We start from the raw sequence: 13,837 nt of genomic DNA, 5'->3' as shown, positions 1-13,837 counted from the left end.
GTGGTTACTTCTGGCCACCAAACGTGGTCTCTTACTGCCCAGATGCATGTCCTAACCGTTGGGTTATTGGCTATTCTGGGGATCAGTATCCCTCTCACCAGAAATTCTATCCTGGCTCTAAGAAACCTTCCCAATGGAAATTTTGTTGAAACTGGTGAATGTAGAGGGCAGCTGCTGGGATCAGGAATATTTATCCTTGATGTATTTCCACAAAATGTTTTGATTTTGACAAACAGCTTTGGTCTCAATCCCCCTCAGTTCTTCTTTCTCTATGCTGAGAAGGTGAACATCCAGGTCTCCTGGCCCCTAGCCTGGTACTTAATCCACTAAATAACTGGGGTTATTTAGTCTACAGAAGAGAAGAGTGAGGGGAGATTTGATAGCAGTCTTCAACTACCTGCAGGGGGTTCTAAAGAGGAGGGAACAAGGCTGTTTTCAGTGGTGGCAAATGACAGAACAAGGAGTAATGGTCTCAAGTTGTAGTGGGGAAGGTCTAGGTTGGATATTAGGAAAAACTATTTCCTTAGGAGCGTGGTGAAGCACTGGAATGGGTTACCTAGAGAAGTGGTGGAATCCATAGAGGTTTTTAAGGCCCGGCTTGACAAAGCCCTGGCTGGGATGATTTAGTTGGGATTGATCCTGCTTTGAGCAGGGGTTGGACTAGATAACCTCCTGAGGTCCCTTCCAACCCTGATATTCCATGATTCTATGATATATTTTAAGGCTAGAAGGGACAATAAGATCATCAAGTCATGAAACACTGGAATGGGTTCCCTAGGGAGGTGGTGGAATCTCTATCCTTAGAAAAAAGAAAAGGAGTACTTGTGGCACCTTAGAGACTAACCAGTTTATTTGAGCATGAGCTTTCGTGAGCTACAGCTCACTTCATCGGATGCATAGCATATCGTGGAAACTGCAGAAGACATTATATACACACAGAGACCATGAAACAAAACTTCCTCCTACCCCACTCTCCTGCTGGTAACAGCTTATCTAAAGTGATCATCAAGTAGAGCCATTTCCAGCACAAATCCAGGTTTTCTCACCCTCCCCCCCCCCCCCCACACACACACACACATACAAACAAAGTAGGGGCGTTAGGGGACGAGAGCTGAGGAAGCGTTGTTCTAAATCAGCCATAAAAATGTTGGCATACTGTGGGGCCATGCGGGTACCCATAGCAGTGCCGCTGATCTGAAGGTATACATTGTCCCCAAATGTAAAATAGTTATGGGTAAGGACAAAGTCACAAAGTTCAGCCACCAGGTTAGCCGTGACATTGGGATGGAAATTGTTATGGAAATTAAGGATCTACAACCTATCCTGAAGGATGACCCAACACTCTCACAAATCTTGGGAGAAAGGCCAGTCCTTGCCTACAGACAGCCCCCCAACCTGAAGCGAATACTCACCAACAACCACATACCACACAACAGAACCACTAACCCAGGAACCTATCCTTGCAACAAAGCCCGTTGCCAACTGTGCCCACATATCTATTCAGGGGACACCATCACAAGGCCTAACAACATCAGCCACACTATCAGAGGCTCGTTCACCTGCACATCCACCAATGTGATATATGCCATCATGTGCCAGCAATGCCCCTCTGCCATGTACATTGGTCAAACTGGACAGTCTCTACGTAAAAGAATAAATGGACACAAATCAGATGTCAAGAATTATAACATTCATAAACCAGTCGGAGAACACTTCAATCTCTCTGGTCACGCAATCACAGACATGAGGGTCGCTATCTTAAAGCAAAAAAACTTCAAATCCAGACTCCAGCGAGAAACTGCTGAATTGGAATTCATTTGCAAATTGGATACTATTAATTTGGGCTTGAATAGAGACTGGGAGTGGCTAAGTCATTATGCAAGGTAGCCTATCTCCCCTTGTTTTTTTCCTACAACCCCCCCCCCAAGACGTTCTGGTTAAACTTGGATTATTGCTGTGCACATTGTAAGATGAGCTATTGCCAGCAGGAGAGTGAGTTTGTGTGTGTGGTTTTTGGAGGGGGGTGTGTGGGGGGGGGGGGTGAGAAAACCTGGATTAGTGCTGGAAATGACCCACCTTGATTATCATGCGCATTATAAAGAGAGGTTTCAAAGAGGGATGGGCTATTACCAGCAGGAGAGTGAGTTTGTATGTGGGGGGGGGGGGGGGGGGAAGGGTGAGAAAACCTGGATTTGTGCTGGAAATGGCTCTACTTGATGATCACTTTAGATAAGCTGTTACCAGCAGGAGAGTGGGGTGGGAGGAAGTTTTGTTTCATGGTCTCTGTGTGTATATAATGTCTTCTGCAGTTTCCACGATATGCTATGCATCCGATGAAGTGAGCTGTAGCTCACGAAAGCTCATGCTCAAATAAACTGGTTAGTCTCTAAGGTGGCACAAGTACTCCTTTTCTTTTTACGAATACAGACTAACACGGCTGTTACTCTGAAATCTATCCTTAGAGGTTTTTAAGGTCAGGCTTGACAAAGCTCTGGCTGGGATGATTTAGTTGGGGTTGGTCCTGCTTTGAGAGGGGGCTTGGACTAGATGTCTGGGGGCTGGGGACTGACTGGCTCTGAGGTCTCTTCCAACCCTAATCTTCTGTGATTCTGTGACTGGGTGGAGATACGTGTCCCTCTCCCTTCTGACAAGGGTATTCCCAGGCTTCACAGTTCCCTGCCTATACCAGCCCAGGTCCCTCAGCCTCTCCAAGTAAGTCATGTGCCCCAGCCCCCTAAACATTTTCGTTGCCCTCTGCTGAACTCTCTCCAATTTGCCCCCATCCTTTCTGTAGTGGGGGGCCCAAAACTGGACACAATACTCCAGGTGTGGCCTCACCAGTGCCAAATAGAGGGGAATAATCACTTCCCTTGATCCGCTGGCAATGCTCCTACTAATGCAACCCAATATGCCATTAGCCTTCTTGGCAACAAGGGCACACTGCTGACTCATATCCAGCTTCTCATCACCTGTAATCCCCAGGTCCTTTTCTGCAGAACTGCTGCTTAGCCAGTCAGTCCCCAGCCTGTAGCAGTGCATGGGATTCTTCTGTCCTAAATGCAGGACTCTGCACTTGTTCTTGTTGAACCTCATCAGATTTATTTTGGCCCAATCCTCCAATTTGTCTAGGTCACTCTGGACCCTATCCCTACCCTCCAGCGTATCTACCTCTCCCCCCATCTTAGTGTCATCCGCGAACTTGCTGAGGGTGCAATCCATCCCATCATCCAGATCATTAATGAAGACGTTGAACAAAACCAGCCCCAGGACCGACCCCTGGGGCACTCCACTTGATACCAGCTGCCAACTAAACATTGAGCCGTTGATCACTACCTGTTGAGCCCAACGATCTAGCCAGCTTTCTGTCCACCTTATAGTCCATTCATCCAATCCATACTTTTTTAACTTGCTGGCAAGAATATTGGGGGAGACCATATCAAAAGGTTTGCTAAAGTCAAGGTATATCATGTCCACCACTTTCCCCATATCCATAGACCCAGTTATCTCATCATAGAAGGCAATCAGGTTGGTCAGGCATTACTTGTGCTTGCTGAATCCATGTTGATTGTTCCTGATCACCTTCCTCTCCTCCAAGTGCTTCAAAATGGATTCCTTGAGGACCTGCTCCATGATTTTTCCAGGGACTGAGGTGAGGCTGTAGTTCCCCGGATTCTCCTCCTTCCCTTTTTAAAAGATGGGCACTATATTTGCCTTTTTCCAATCATTCGGGACCTCCCCCAATTGCCATGAGTTTTCAAAGATAATGGCTAATGGCTCTGAAATCACATCAGCCAGCTCCCTCAGCACCCTTGGATGCATTGCATCCGGCCCTATGGACTTGTGCATGTCCAACAGACATATAGATAAGGTATCTGACTGTGGAGAGGATTCCTTGCTGACAAATTCATAACACATTCCAATGGCTGGAAGTTGAAGTTAAACAAATTCAAGTTTGAAATAAGATGTAAGTATGTAGAAGTGAGGGTAAGGACACACTGGAACAGCTTCCCTGAGGAGGTGGTGGATTTACCATCCCTTGGAATTTTTACAATGAGATTAGCTTTCTTTCTGAAAAACGGGTTTTAATCCAGTTTCTGGGAGTAATTTTGCAGCATGTGTATACAGGAGGCCAGACAAGATAATGATGGTAGTCCTTTCTGGCCTTAGAATCTATGAATCTGTGAGGAGGTTTACAGCCCACACACTACGGTTAAAGGAGCATTGGAGGAATATTGGGCCAAGAAGGCACTGCCCCTCAACAGCTGCCAGGCATGCTCCCTGCAAAGGACCTGCTTAAAAGGGAGCTCTGCTGGCTGGGTGGGAAAAGAGAATACAAGACCGGCTGCAGAAATCTACAGGGGAAGAACCAGGACTGGGAGTATGATTCAGCTGGGAGGCCAGGGGCCTGGCCAGGGGCCTGACCAGGGCGACCAGCGTTCTGACCAGGGGAAACAACTGGGTTCTGAGAGTGAGCAGGGAAGCCTCCACTGCCCCAAGCTGAGGCTTTGAATTTCTGAGACTGTAACGAGAGGGTTGGTGCCATGCCCCAAACTGAAGGGAAAACAGGAAAGGTAGGAAGGTGCCCAGGAGAGGCTGATCTGAAGTAGGAGCCAGAAGGGACTGAGCCATCTCTCTCCTCTACCCCCTTGGGCCCTGGGCCAAGACCTGATGGAGAGGAAGAGCCTGGGTCTCCCTACCCTTTCCTTCTCCTCCAGCCATCTGAGAGATCCCAGAGGGCTCTAGGGGTGGGGAGCAGTGATGAACTGTGACTTGGCTGCTGGTTCCCCCCAGGCTGAGCAAAAAATCCATCCCAAAACTCAGAGAGATGGTTTGGCTGCAGCCTGACCACTAGGCCTGCTAACCCTCAAGCAAAGCCCCTCTGCAGAATCTATGAACGGTTAATTCCCCCTCTCCCACTAACACGTTTTCTTGAAAATGGAGTTGCTGGTCCCAATTGCTGTCAGCTAAGAGACTAAGAAACCCAACTTCCATTGAATTTTAATGGAGATTTGGGCTCCTAACTCCCTCAAGCTTCTTTGAAAATCCCAGAAATTCCTAATGTTCAGGTATTTATATCTCCACCCCATCCATTGAAGAAACCATATAGTGATAACTGGCACTGGCTCGGACCCTCTTTGGCAGCCTGGGCACAGATGCTGAAGAGTGGAAGAATGAACTCCCCCTCGTTCTCTCTCCTGATGATTTCTTTATCAAGAAATCTGCTGTCTGCAGCGGCAGCTGCTATTTTGTAAGACAGAGATGATGTGTCATGTGACTGAGGACACAACACATGCACACATTGTACTTTCTCCCGAGGACTTACATTTGTTCTTTCTTCTGTTATTTTCCTTAATCTAACATGAAAGTCATTTAGACATTTGGTTCCTTCATGTTTATGGTAAATATATATTCTGCACTGGGGATGAATGAACTAGTTCCAACCCCCCATGCCCCCAAAGAACAAATGATTGCTCCCCCATAGACCCATCCTCTTCTTCTAGCCCCCAATTCAGACATGAGTTGGTTTAAGATTCTGAAACACTTGCATATATTTTCATGCCTTAGTGTTTTCAGTGTCCAACTGAGACCAGGAGTAGAGGTGCTGGGACTCTCATGAGAAAGTGGGTATTTGCCACCCGCTTTTTGCTCATTGCTAGCCCAGTGTTATTGATTCCAGATGTTTGCTTTGCACAGAAAAGCTTTGGATGCTTAAACAAAACAGACATACGGTCTGAGAGCCAGAGCCTGACCTGGCTCTATGGGGCCATTCACACATAAGGAAGAGTAAGTCCCCACAGACATGACCCTATGTAGGGGACGCTAATGGGGAAAGCTGGGGCTGCACGACTGATACACAGGTGGGTGGAAAGTTGGCAGAGAATTGGCTCTTCCCCTCTGTCTCAATGAACAGATGATATCTGCTGTGGTACCTGTCACAATTCAATCCCTGAACTCCTGCTGGGGTGGTATAGTTAAGCATTGCCCCTTACACAGAGCTGGTGATCAAAGCACAATATAGCCCTGAACCTTTAGATAATTCCACATCTCTTGAGCCATCCTATCTGCAAAACCTGTGGCCAGATTGGAGACAGAACTCTAGCAGTGAAAATCTCCATATTCCACTCCCAATGCTTTGAATCATTCAGTCTCAGTGACCTATGGACAACCTGGGACTAATTACCAATATGCATGACAGCATCCTTGCACAGAGTTATACAATCACTTCTCCACAAATATACTTGGCCCCAGCTATATGAAGATAGCTGAAGCTCCTTCTTCTATCCACCTGCCTGAGCTTGGAGAGACTTAAGGGATCAGGTCCCAGAGGCTTGTAAGAGAATATAAATGATCGCCCTGCCCTTCATCCAGACAGAAATCTCTTGGAGTCATCACATAAATTGCTCATCCTTACACAGATAGGTTTGCTTTGACCAGGTGTAGCACACACAGATAGATAGGTAGATAGATAGATAGATAGATCCACTGGAAAATTGGTTTGAAGGTGCAGTTTTGACTTATAAAGTCCTACTAACTGATCTGAAAGCTACTTATGTAGAAAACTGTTCCTTCAGCTGTAGCTGAAGTGGCTACATCCAGAATCTCAGGAGCAGCCCTGGGTGCAGACCTTCCATCTGTACACAGCGGGCAAATCGCTGTGTAGCTAGACTATACCCTGGGTGTGGGGGGAGGGATGGTGCTGCAGATTACAGCAAAGTGTTTTTGGTTTATTTCATGTGCTGTAGTTATTATCCATCCTCTCAAACACTGAGTCCTTTCTCCTCTAGCCCCCTTGCTTTCCTTGTAAAAGGTCACCTCGTGGGATCCCAATGGGTAGTGTATAAATCTCAGTTTACCTGTTGAGTTTTACTGGTTCTGTAACTACCCTGCATTGGGTAGATATCAGTAATTCCTATGATATTTCCAAGAGGAGGTACCAGAATTGAACCCAAGGATCATTCACACCAATGCAACAGCATTAACCACGGTAACACAATACCGTGAGTGTAAGGGTCACAGCTACATACAGAAATCATCTTCCAAATGAGTTATTATGGAGTTACTAGACTTGGCCAAGAGCGAGATGTTACCCAAGGACCTCTTGATGCCAACTAACAGAGGGCACAGACGTACACAAGGATTACAGGAACACTCTGAGTCAGATATCTACACACTAGTCCATCAAAGACTGTCATGTAAGGTCCCTAATGAAAGCCTGTGTCCCACTGGTGAGATGTATGTATGTAAAATATGTGAAGACTTATGTGTATATATATATGTATGTATATGTATGTCCCATTGGGAGATGTATGTATGTAAAATATGTGAAGACTTATGTGTATATACCAAAATATATATAAATAAATTCCCTAGGTCTGTGAGTTAACGCAGGTCACCAAAAAATAATCCACATATTCCTGGCAGTCAGGGAAGAAGAGATGCTTACCTCATTCTAACTGGTCATGTGCAAATTAAGTACTGTATGGTTCACAATGGACATCATTTACAGTCTGAGCAAAATGCTAATCAATAGATTACGGGGGCTGCAGGGGGAAAAACAGCAGGGGTAACCTGTGTAGGGGTAAGACAATGAACTTTTGAAACTATATCTGAAGTGCAGATAAACCCCCAGTTATTGCTTCAACCTGTGAGGACAAGCTGCTAGCGGGCTTGATTTTATGGGAAGGGATCTCAGCCAAACTGGTTGAAAATGCTGGGGAAGACCTAGAGTAAGCTATCTTGTAGGAGACAGGGGAACTCACCTTGAGAGACAAGGTGGGTGAAGTAACATCTTTTATTGAACCAATTTCTGTTGGTGAAAGAGAGAAGCGTTTGAGTTCTTCAGATCTGGGGAAGGGACAGATCAGTGTCTCATAGGTAAATACAAGGTGGGACAGATTGTTTAGCATAAATAGTTACAGATTGTAAAAAGAAAAGGAGTACTTGTGGCACCTTAGAGACTAACAAATTTATTTGAGCATAAGCTTTCATGAGCTACAGCTCACTTCATCGGATGGCATGCAGTGGAAAATACAGTTGGGAGATTTTATATACACAGAGAACATGAAACAATGAGTGTTACCATACACACTGTAACCAGAGTGATCAGGTAAGGTGAGCTATTACCAGCAGGAGAGAAAAAATCTTTTGTAGTGATAATCGAGGTGGGCCATTTCCAGCAGTTGACAAGAACGTGTGAGGAACAGTGGGGGGGGGATAAATTCCCCATGTTTATTCCCCCCCCACTGTTCCTCACACGTTCTTGTCAACTGCTGGAAATGGCCCACCTTGATTATCACTACAAAAGCTTTTTTTTCCTTTTTTCTCTCTTTCCTGCTGGTCGTTGGTGGTTCTGGGTACATATCGTCAGGCCCCCCTTCCCTCCTTCCTTCCGTGAAAGCAAGGGCAGACAATCGTTTTGCACCTTTTTTCTTGAGTTACCTGTGCAGGAGCCATACCACAGCAAGCATGGAGCCCACTCAGCTAACCGTCACCGTATGTCTCCTGGGTGCTGGCAGACGTGGTACTGCATTGCTACACAGCAGCAGTTTATTGCCCTTTGGCAGCAGACAGTGCAGTATGACTGGTAGGCTTTGTCAATGTAGTCCTGGGTGCTCTTTTAACTGACCTCGATGAGGTCAGGGGTACCTGGGCAAACATGGGAGTGACTCAGCCAAGTCATTTCCCTTTTAAGTTTCGTCTCATGGCAATTCAGTCCTACCGGCAGTGCACTGTCTTTTAATCAGCAGCCAGCAGAAGATGATGGCCAGCAGTCATACTGCACCATCTTCTGCCAAGCACCCAGGAGATGACGATGGCTAGCGGTCGTACTGCACAGTCTGCTGCCAGCAAGATGTATAAAGATAGACGAAGTGGATCAAAACAAGAAATAGACCAGATTTGTTTTGTATTCCTTTTCCCCTCCCTCCCTCCATGAAATCAACTGCCTGCTAAACCCAGTTTTGAGTTCTATCCTTGAGGTTTTGATTTCTATCCTTGAGAGGGCCATTCTGTTTCTTGCAAAGCCACCCCCTTGGTTGATTTTAATTCCCTGTAAGCCAACCCTGTAAACCGTGTCGTCAGTCGCCCCTCCCTCCGTCAGAGCAACGGCAGACAATTGTTGTGTGCCTTTTTTCTGTGCAGAGGCCATACCATGGCAAGCATGGAGGCTGCTCAGATCACTTTGGCAATTAGGAGCACATTAAACACCACACGCATTATCCATCAGTATATGCAGCACCAGAACCTGGCAAAGCGAAACCGGGCAAGTAGGCGATGTCAGCGCGGTGACGAGAGTGATGAGGACAAGGACACAGATTTCTCTCAAAGCATGGGCCCTGGCAATGTGGGTATCATGGTGCTAATGGGGCAGGTTCATGTGGTGGAATACTGATTCTGGACTCGGGAAACAAGCACAGACTGGTGGGACCGCCTAGTGTTGCAGGTCTGGGATGATTCCCAGTGCCTGTGAAACTTTCGCATGTGTAAGGGCACTCTCATGGAACTTTGTGACTTGCTTTCCCCTGCCCTGAGGTGCAAGAATACCAAGATGAGAGCAGCCCTCACAGTTGAGAAGCGAGTGGCAATAGCCCTGTGGAAGCTTGCAATGCCAGACAGCTACCAGTCAGTCGGGAATCAATTTGGAGTGGGCAAATCTACTGTGGGGGCTGCTGTGATGCAAGTAGCCAATGCAATCAAAGATCTGCTGATATCAAGCGTAGTGACCCTGGGAAATGTGCAGGTCATAGTGGATGGCTTTGCTGCAATGGGATTCCCTAACTGTGGTGGGGCCATAGACGGAACGCATATCCCTATGTTGGCACCAGGAGCACCAAGCCGGTGAGTACATAAACTGCAAGGGGTACTTTTCAATAGTGCTGCAAGCACTGGTGGATCACAAGGGACATTTCACCAACATCAACGTGGGATGGCCGGGAAAGGTACATGACACTTGCATCTTCAGGAACTCTGGTCTGTTTCAAAAGCTGCAGGAAGGGACTTTCTTCCCAGACCAGAAAATAACCATTGGGGATGTAGAAATGCCTATAGTTCTCCTTGGGGACCCAGCCTACCCCTTAATGCCATGGCTCATGAAGCCATACACAGGCAGCCTGGACAGTAGTCAGGAGCTGTTCAACTACAGGCTGAGCAAGTGCAGAATGGTGGTAGAATGTGCATTTGGACATTTAAAAGTGCGTTGGCGCAGTTTACTGACTCGGTTAGACCTCAGCAAAACCAATATTTCCACTGTTATTACTGCTTGCTGTGCGCTCCACAATATCTGTGAGAGTAAGGGGGAGACGTTTATGGTGGGGTGGGAGGTTGAGGCAAATCACCTGGCTGCTGGTTACGCACTGCCGGACACCAGGGCTGTTAGAAGAGCACAGGAGTGTGCGGTGCGCATCAGAGAAGCTTTGAAAACCAGTTTCATGACTGGCCAGGCTACGGTGTGAAAGTTTTGTTTGTTTCTCCTTGATGAAACCACCCGCCCCTTGGTTCACTCTACTTCCCTGTAAGCTAACCACCCTCCCCTCCTCCCTTCGATCACCGCTTGCAGACACAATAAAGTCATTGTTGCTTCACATTCATGCATTCTTTATTCATTCATCTCACAAATAGGGGGATAACTACCAAGGTAGCCCAGGAGGGGTGGTGGAGGAGGGAAGAACAAGGCCACATAGCACTTTAAAACTTATTGAATGCCAGCCTTCTGTTGCTTGGGCAATCCTCTGGGGCGGAGTGGCTGGGTGGCCAGAGGGCCCTCCCCCACCCACGTTCTTGGGCATCTGGGTGAGGAGGCTGTGGACCTTGGGGAGGAGGGTGGTTGGTTACACAGGGGCTGTAGCGGCGGTCTGTGCTCCTGCTGCTTTTTCTGCAGCTCAACCATATGCTGGAGCATATTAGTTTGACCCTCCAGCAGCCTCAGCATTGAATCCTGCCTCATCTCATCCCGCTGCCTCCACCTTTCAGCTTCAGCCCTCTCTTCAGCCCGCCATCTCTCCTCATTTTGTGCTTTCCTGCACTCTGACATTGTCTGCCTCCATGCATTCGTCTGTGCTCTGTCAGTGTGGGAGGACAGCATGAGGTCAGAGAACATTTCATCACAAGTGCGTTTTTTTCACCTTCTAATCTTCGCTAGCCTCTGGGAAGGAGAAGATCCTGTGATCTCTGAAACACATGCAGCTGGTGGAGAAAAAAAAGGGACAGTGGTATTTAAAAAGACATCTTTTATAGAACAATGGGTACACTCTTTCACGGTAAACCTTGCTGTTAACATTACATACACAGCACATGTGCTTTCGTTCCAAGGTTGCATTTTGCCTCCCCCCAGTGCGTGGCTAGCCCCTCATCCCTCCCTGTGGCTAACAGCGGGGAACATTTCTGTTCAGCCACAGGCAAACAGCCCAGCAGGAACGAGCACCTCTGAATGTCCCCTTAAGAAAAGCACCCTATTTCAACCAGGTGACCATGAATGATATCACTCTCCTGAGGATAACACAGAGAGATAAAGAACTGATGTTGTTTGAATGCCAGCAAACATACACTGCAATGCTTTGTTCTACAATGATTTCTGAGTACATGCTACTGGCCTGGAGTGGTAAAGTGTCCTACCATGGTGGACGGAATAAGGCTGCCCTCCCCAGAAACCTTTTGCAAAGGCTTTGGGAGTACATCCAGGAGAGCCACTAATGCCAGGGCAAATTAATCATTAAACATGCTTGCTTTTAAATCATTTCCAGTATTTTAAAAGGTACACTCACCAGAGGTCCCTTCTCCGCCTGGCGGGTCCGGGAGGCAGCCTTGGGTGGGTTCGGGGGTACTGGCTCCAGGTCTAGGGTGAGAAACAGTTCCTGGCTGTCGGGAAAACTGGTTTCTCCGCTTGCTTGCTGTGAGCTATCATCTTCCTCGTCCCCAAAACCTGCTTCCGTGTTGCCTCCATCTCCATTGAAGGAGTCAAACAACACGGCTGGGGTAGTGGTGGCTGAACCCCCTAAAATGGCATGCAGCTCATCATAGAAGCAGCATGTTTGGGGCTCTGTCCCGGAGCGGCCGTTCACCTCTCTCGTTTTCTGGTAGGCTTGCCTCAGCCCCTTAAGTTTCATGCGGCACTGCTTCGGGTCCCTGTTATGGCCTCTGTCCTTCATGGCCTGGGAGATTTTGACAAATGTTTTGGCATTTCAAAAACTGGAACGTAGTTCTGATATCATGGATTCCTCTCCCCATACAGCAATCAGATTCCCGTTTGGTCCATGCTGGAACTCTTTTGCGATTCTGGGACTCCATCATGGTCACCTCTGCTGATGAGCTCTGCATGGTCATCTGCAGCTTGCCACGCTGGCCAAACAGGAAATTGAAATTCAAAAGTTCGCGGGCCTTTTCCTGTCTACCTGGCCAGTACATCTGAGTTGAGAGTGCTGTCCAGAGCGGTCACAATGGAGCACTCTGGGATAGCTCCCGGAGGCCAATACCATCTAATTGTGTCCATAGTACCCCAAATTTGACCCAGCAAGGCCGACTTCAGCACTAATCCACTTGTCAGGGGTGGAGTAAGGAAATTGATTTTAAGAACCCTTTAAGTAAAAAAAAAAGGGCTTCGTCGTGTGGACGGGTGCAGGGTTAAATCGATTTAACGCTGCTAAATTCGACCTCAACTCCTAGTGTAGACCAAGGCTAAGAGACCATTCAAGGTGAAGTGGCCTGTTAACACCTCTGTGAAAAGGACAAAACAGGGGAATTAGTGGGTTACAGATTGTTGTAATAAACCATAAATCCAAAATATTTATTAAAACCATGATTTTTAGCATCTAACAACGTTATGAATTCAAGCTCCCAGGCTTGTCTTTTGAAGGTGTTGTGTCGTATTAGTTAAATTTAGGCTCTAGAAAGAATGTTATGATTTTGTTTTATAAGTAACTGTTTCCAGTTATCTTACTTTCTATCACTTGAATCTCTGTTCTTTGATAATAAACTTATTCTTGTTTTCTATCTTATTATCATATCTTATTCTTGTTGTTGGAAAGCATAATCCCAACTATACATATAAAATGATGGGGTCTAAATTAGCTGTTACCACTCAAGAAAGAGATTTTGGAGTTATTGTGGATAGTTCTCTGAAAACATCCACTCAATGTGCAGCGGCAGTCAAAAAAGTAAACAGAATTCTGGGAATAGTTAAGAAGGGGATAGAAAATAGGACAGAAAATATCATGTTGCCTCTATATAAATGTATGGTATGTCCACATCTTGAATGCTGTGTGCAGATGTAGTCGCCCAATCTCAAAAAAGATATACTGGAATTGGAAAAGGTTCAGAAAAGGGCAACAAAAATTATTAAGGGTATGGAACGAGGAGAGATTAATAAGACTGGGACTTTTCATCTTGGAAAAGAGACAGCTTATGATTGAGGTCAATAAAATCATGACTGGTGAAGAGAAAGTAGATAAGGAAGTGTTGTTTACTACTTCTCATAACACAAGAACTAGGGGTCACCAAATGAAATTAATAGGCAGCAAGTTTAAACCAAATAAAAGGAAGTATTTCTTCACACAACTCACAGTCAACCTGTAGAACTCCTTGCCAGAAGATGTTGTGAAGGCGAAGACCATAACTAGGTTCAAAAAAGAGCTAGATAAATTCATGGATGATAGGTCCATCAATGGCTATTAGCCAGGATGGGCAGGAACGGTGTCCCTAGCCTCTGTTTGCCAGAAGCTGGGAATGAGCGACAGGGGATGGATCACTTGATGATTACCTGTTCTATTCATTCCCTCTGGGGCACCTGGCACTGGCCACTGTCGGAAGACAGGATACTGGACTAGATGGACCTTTGGTCTGACCC

The sequence above is a fragment of the Chelonia mydas genome, chromosome 6 (genome assembly GCF_015237465.2).
Source record: "Chelonia mydas isolate rCheMyd1 chromosome 6, rCheMyd1.pri.v2, whole genome shotgun sequence".
In the NCBI taxonomy this organism is placed as follows: Eukaryota; Metazoa; Chordata; order Testudines; family Cheloniidae; genus Chelonia; species Chelonia mydas.
This window is presented reverse-complemented; position numbering follows the sequence as displayed.